A 7,519-nucleotide genomic window follows, 5' to 3' on the forward strand; every position below is an offset into this window, starting at 1 on the left:
TGTTTATATATAGACAATATTCTGACCTTAGCTTTTCCTTTCACCAATTCCTCCCAGAAACCTCTCTCCTCCTGCGCTACCTAACTTCATTATCTATATTCCTCTTTTTAGAAAACAGTCAAAATTGAAACTAAAGAAAATATAATGTGCACACACACACACACACGCACACACACGCACACACACACACACCATAAAAACACAAACCAAAACATTTGGCTTGGGACTCATGCCCACTTGCCCCTGTCAGTGCAAGAACCACTGTATTTACCAGAGTTTCTATAAATTTTTCGGTCCATCAGTCCTGTTACATCTTACAGTGTTTCCTTGAAATCATCTACTTCCTTATAATTTTTTGCTCTTCTCTTCTATATATCTCCCTGATCCCTGAGTTTAATTAAGGTAATCCATTTAGGACTAAGTGCTCTATTCATAATAGCCAGAAAATTGAAATAGCCATCAATGAAAGACTATATAATGAACTTGTGGTATATTTGCACAATGAAATATTATTCAGCTGTTAAAATGGAATTATGAAAATTTCACTTAAATGGATGAATCCAAAGTAAAAAAATCATCCTGGGGAGGTGTATAAAAGTCTCCCTAAATCATTGTAGGTTTTGTTCTACATGTGGATGTCAACAAGGTCTTCTAAGGAAAGAGAAAGAGAATATACACTAATGGATAAACAGGGACAAGAAAGAAGCTAAAGGATTAAATAAGGATGGACTGATGGAGAGATGTTATGGAGAGACAACTAACACTAAGGACCATTCGCATGGTTGCATGAAATCCTACTACCTTAGAAGCTTCTAAAAATATAAGCATGACATGTAAAAAATATAAATAAAATCACTCTAAGCACAAGGGAGATACTGCCCTAACTCCACTGCCAGATATGTTATATCTGGTTTAGTCGTTAATCAAAGCAGTTCTGTGGAAAGCCCCAAACAACTCAGGTTATTGCCAAAGCTATTGGTTGCTTTCCATAAACTGATTCAAGGCCTTATTACTGAAGACAACACTTACATATCTCACAGAAAGGTCAAGCTAGTGCCTAACTAGAGGCTTTACCACTGCTGACTAGGGATCATGGTACTGGAAGGTACTCTGCATGCTTTCAGAGGGTAACAGTCACCAACTTAGCTGCAAACACTACGATTTATAGCCAGCATGATACACTGCTGCAATCTTGTCACAAACATTGTTTGATTAACTAACCACTCTCTGGTTGGATTTAAGACACACTCCACAACAAACCTACTCTTGAAGGCTTAATCCTAAATTCTAATCAGTGAGGAAAACTGATGTTTGCTATCTGGCTTATAACAACATAAAGCACATGATTATTGAGGGCATTGGTAACTTCTTTTGTTCCTTGTTGCATTCCAATCACTTTGAATTATCCCTCTAACATGGACAAGAGGATTGGACTTCCTATTTGTGAGCTGTGAGGTTGCCAGTGGTGACAGTATTTAGCAATGCATCACTCTGTACAGGAGAATTAGGCTAGGCTTCTGTGGGAACAACATTCCTAGGGGCTGATATTTAGAGCTGGAGATTGTAGCATGGTTCCAGGAAGAATCTGAACAAATCCACTACTTTCTTTCTCTTGACTATATTTTCCTAACAGCTTTCTTGACGATGGTATTTTCTAAAATATCTAATACAGACTATGCATTGTATTACTATACTTCATGGACTGAATTCTGTTATTTTTATATATGAACGTCAGAAGCTGTTCTCTTTCAATATGCCATGAGCTCTTAAGGAAACAGACGTTGAAAAACAACAAAGTATCAGACATTCTAAGTTCAGAACTTTGATAGGATGTTTTTATAACTATAAAATCTGCTAGCAAAGATACCAGCCACCAAATGAATTCATATGCCTTTCCAATTGTGAAAATAAGATTTGGTATATTTCTCCATTGTTCATTTAGATATTTTGTCTATGCCTCCTTATCATTAACATTAAAACTTCAATATTATTTCTATTTAATACAAATATGTCAAGAATTTTAACAAAATTATATCAAAAGTTCTCTTTTAAATATAAAATTAAAATTATTTTAAATATTAATGTGCTTTTAATAGTGTAAGAGGCAAATAATGATCCAAGTAGCTCTATATTATTTCTTTATTCTTGGCAAGAAGCTTTCTCAGCTCTCAAAACCAATTAAATTTATTTAAGAAACACAAAAGAATTTTCCACAAATTAAAATAAATTTACAGTACTAATTATGGCACATAAATCTTTAGTCTGTGTAAAACTATTTTGTTGCTCAAATTTAATGTGTATTTTCTACATATTCTGAAAATCTTAAAATGCATGTTGTTCATTGAAAGAATTCACATAGTAATTGTTTTTATTGCTCTTAAGTTACTAACATTGAGGAGAAACTTTGTGTAATAAAATAATTTTCTGGCTTTCCTATGGACTTCTACATTGTATATAGAATTAGATATTCTATTAGGGTGACAGTCCCTAGAAAATTGACTCCCTCTATTTCTCTTCCACTTCATTTCCCTTTACTTGTCCAAAGTTTCCTCATGGCATTTTTCATCTCTGCATTTCTCAGAGTATATATGAGGGGATTTAACATTGGGGTGATAACGGTGTAAAATACAGTCAATGACTTATCAATGGGTAAAGTAGAAGGAGGCCTCACATACATAAAAATACAGGGAACAAAGAAGAGGACTACCACAGTAATATGGGAGCCACAGGTGGATAGGGCTTTGCGCCTCCCTTCCTGACTGAGATTCTTCAGGGAGTGAAGAATGACCCCATAAGAAATGACCAACAGTATAAAGATGACCACACAAATTGCCCCATCATTGGCAACAACTGTGAGGCCAATAACATAAGTGTCTGTGCAGGCCAATTTTAATAAAGGGTACATGTCACAGATGAAGTGATCAATGACATTAGGGCCACAGAAAGGAAGGTTATATACAAATAGAAGTTGACTACAGCGTGCAAGAAACCCCCCAAACCAGGCCAACAACAACAAGCAGCACACACAGCACGTTGGCTCTGATAGTCAGATAATGTAAGGGCTTACAGATGGCTGCATACCGGTCGTAGGCCAAATGACAACTAAGAGTAAGATCTCAGCTCCCTAAAACAAGTGTCCTATGAAAAGCTTTTGCTCATGCAAGCTTTGCCAGGAAATAGTTTTCTTCATAGAGTAAGTCTAATCATATTTTGGTGTAACTGTGGTTGAATAAACAGCATCCATAAATGATAAGTAGCCAAGAAAGAAAGTACATGGGGCACATCTAAAACTTGGGCTGACCAAACAGTCACAAATAATGAGTAGGTTGCCTGCCATTGTCACAACATAGATGACCAAAAAACACAACAAATAATATTTTCTAATGCCTTCAGGACTCTGAGTAAGCCCAAAAGAACAAACTCAGTCCACATTGTTTCTCTGTTCCATGTATTCTTCTGTATATCTTTATTCAGTGTTCAAACAAAGCATTGAAATGATAGCAGTAACGTCATGAAATTTTAAATAATGTTTATTCATTCTAGAAATAAGAAAATAGAGTTCATGGCTTATTTTATTCCAGAACTTATTAATAACATAAAAAGGAGTCTCCAAATTTCAATGGAATTACAGGCCAACTGAAAGAGAAATAAAGACATATTCAGGAAAAGAACAGATTGTGAAATAAGTGATATGTCATAATTAATTTTACAACTACCCAGCAACTGCTGAAATCTGACATGAAACTAGTACAATGAGCATAAGCAGAATAAAGATAGTTTAAAGATATAATGTAAAATTAAAATATCTTAATATTTAGAAGAAAAAGCATGCAAGAAATTAAATAATAATTAGGCATACAGTAAATTACATTATAATCTCAAAAATAAAAAATAAGATTTTAATTACATAAAACTTAACTTTAATATTTACAAAACAATTAAAAGAAATACATTCAAATATATGAAACACATTATAGGATGTTGAAACACAAATATAGGTAGAAAATGAAAAAGATATGTGTGAGTCTATATCTATCAAGTCAGCAATAAATTACTCATTTAGTTGAAAAGAATATTTAAACTTTATGTTTTGGACACAATTTGATAATATTGAATATTTGACAATATTGAATGAGAAAATATAAGAACATATTATCTCACCAATTTATCCTTTAAAATCTTTTCTATAGGAATTAAAGTTAAGTTACACAAGAACATACTTTACTGTTTTATTTATAATCACATGAAGGAACAAACTTTAAAATAGTAAATTAATGGTAATAAATAAAAATACAAATGTATTAAATATAAAAAATGTCCATGTAAAAGATTAAAATTTACTCCAAAAGACTGTTCAATAACATAAATAAGTATAATATGACACACATGTTTATTATAAATGGTTTGCAGGAGAAAATATAAAAGAGTATGTTTTGCTGCAAATATATGTTACATTTTTACTATTGATATAGGAAGAATCAAGGAGTTTTATATGAAGGGATGAAGCTGACAAAAGGAAAGAATTGCGAGAGGGAATGAAAGTGGAAGAGAAAGACTATTTGATTTCATGTAACAAAAAACTATACCATATATATGTGCACATGCCACGGCACACATGATGAGGTCAGAAGACAATTTGCAGAAGACAGTTCTCTTTATCCACCATGTGGGTCCCTAGAGGACAATGAAATTCAACTCATAAGGTTTCATAGCAGGCATCATTACAAGCCGAGTCATCTAAATAGCCATTCTCTTTACCACTCTTGAGAACACTACTCTTATATTTTCCCCTCCTTTTTCTAAATCATATTTTCCCAATATTATTTCATTAGTCTGTCATAATACTTACATAGAGTCCATTAAAAATATCTGTCCTCTCATTCTACATCATGTTCAATGAGGCACCTTCCTACATTCTATGCTCATTTATACTCCTCACTTCACTAAACCTGACTGGTTTTGTTCTTCCTCTTTTTTGTCCTGCCACTTATATCACCTGAAGTAGCAGCATGCTTAAGGTTTATGCTAGTTTCTTTAAATGCACTCACTCAACAACTGCAGAGCTGTATCATTCTCCAATGCCTCACATCTTAAACAATGCTAAGAAAAAGTCTGACTTGATATTATCAACTGCCTATTCAGTGGAAGATTCCTCAAGTAGTTACACTAGGAACTAACTGCTAAGAATAGTAAACAGAAAAATATATTCTGGATTTTTATAATATTAAGTCATCCAAAAGCAATACAGCTTTACATGGAACCGTATACATTGCAAAACAAGTATATACATTTTAGTTATTTAAATAGGGAGAAGCCATTAGGGCCCAAATTCAGGAATGTGATACCTGATCTAGTAGTCCTGAATGATGACAGTTTTGCACATTTGACTCTATTTCTTAAGAGACAACAAAGTCTGTGGATATTTTATACAGCACACAATGACAAACCATCCTATCATTGTAAGTCCAATAGTAATTTTCTTCTAATTAGATTCATTGGGACCTTAATTTTAATTGTGAAGGCAGGCTTTTGCATCTCCAGAGATTTCCTAAGGACAAAAATCACTATACACTTTACAGAATATAACCTTTTAGAAAATGTCATGAATGAACAACTTGAGGAAAATTCCTAAATAATAAAGTCCAGTATGGCTCAAAAAATTAAAGTGTATATATGAAAATCATAGTGAATATGTAGTTTAAATATACTTTTTTGTTGACAATTGATCTTATAAGCAGAATAAGAGGAATATTAATTTCAGAGTTAAGGACAAAGGCTTAATTCAAATGTAGAGATTTCTTAAGAGGTAAATAGCCTAAGTTTATGTAAAGTTTTAGAGGCCAGATGGTAGACTATGTATGAGTACTGGGGGTGGAGGGTAGGAGAGAAAATAGAAAGAGGGGGTACTGTTCTATTTTTTTAGATACCTCAGAGAATAGCCACTAAAAAAGGACATTTTCACTTTATCCTCATAAACTCATCAAATACTTAAAAGAAAAGTAAACAATAGTATTGCTGCTTCTAAAAATACCAATATATGCACTTGACTATGCAGTTTAGTTTTTTTTGTAGAAAATTTTATGCATAGAGTATGTTCCAAAGCAGATTTATGCATTAGGTTGACAGATTTGTAAACAACTAGTCAAATTTTTAGTTTATATTTTTATATAAATTTATAGCTAAATTCCTATAGATTTGTATTTCTGCATGAAATTCTTCACGTGAATGTGTGTGTGTGTGCATGTGTGTGTATTTTTAAGTATACCATTAAAATTGAAATGTATATGACGTGGTTGTTATAAGCAGTCAATAATATACCTCATAACTTCAGATGACTGATTCTCTTTAAGATGTATGTTTTATGGTTAGAAAAATTAAGTTCTATTTTCCTTAGTCTTCATAAGTACAAACAGTAGTTAATGTTGTAGAAAATTTTTATTAGTCAGGTTCTCTAGAGAAAACAGAACTGATAGAAAGAATATATTGAAGTAGATTGATTGAAGTCAATTCCAAGCTGTGACAGCTAGACCAATTAATAACTGCCTTCCAATGGAAAGTACAAGAATCTGGTAGTTGTTCAGTCCACAGTGCTAGATAGCTCAGCTGGTCCTCAGTCTATATTAAATCCTAAAGAATGGAGCTCTAATGATGTTTAAGGAATGTCTCTGCAGTAGAATAAACACACTTGTCAGCAAGAGTAAGAGCAAGTAGGTAAAACCAAAAGCGTCCTTCTATGTCCTTGTAATGGAGGTCAATGCAAATGTAGACACACGGTGTTTTATCACTTCAATGATCCAGTAAAGAAATTTTCAATGGGCGAGACCACCTTATTGAAGTTTTAATTGTTTCCAGATGTAACAAAGATGAATACCAGGATTAGGCCATCACAGCTGTAATCAAGAATTATTATTCTTAATACAGATAACATTATAACGTTATAGCTTATCAACTAACAAGCATTATGCTCTGCTTCTGTAGGTCTAAAAAACATTCACATCATCTATCATGAATGAAAGTTTTAGTTGGGCATAGTAGTTTGACTGACATCTGTGGTCTCAGGGTCTACTTCCAGCCCTTCTATGCCCTTGGCTTTTTGGAGTTTCTAAGCGAGAAGTACTGTGTACCTCAGAAGTCTGCCTTTCCTTGTAGATGTTTTTCTTTTCTTTGCTTTTATATTTAACAAGTTTTCATTATTATGTGGGCTGGAGATTTTTCTGGTCCAACCTATGAAAAACAACTCAAAATGCCCTCTCCTGAAGAAGAGATAAAAATGGTTCATTATAATGGAACACTATTTAGCTATTAAAGACAAAAACATAAAATTTTCAGACAAATGGATGGAACTAGAAAATATTGTCTGACTATGAGGTAATTCACAGACAGTAGATATTAGCCATAATATACAGGATACCCACACACTATAACCATAGACCCAAAAGAAGCCAAAAAAAAAAGGAGGCCTAAGAGGTTTAAACTTACCCAGAAAAGAAGTGAAATACACGTAACTGAACGAAATGAT

The 7,519-nt window shown here is 33.2% G+C and overlaps 1 pseudogene; it reads right to left on the bottom strand.

The window, feature by feature from the left end:
- Positions 1-2,521: 2,521 nt before the first annotated feature.
- LOC116900895 overlaps positions 2,522-7,519 on the bottom strand; it is a 6,300-nt pseudogene continuing 1,302 nt past the window's right edge.

The sequence above is a fragment of the Rattus rattus genome, chromosome 5, assembly GCF_011064425.1.
Source record: "Rattus rattus isolate New Zealand chromosome 5, Rrattus_CSIRO_v1, whole genome shotgun sequence".
Lineage (NCBI taxonomy): Eukaryota > Metazoa > Chordata > Mammalia > Rodentia > Muridae > Rattus > Rattus rattus.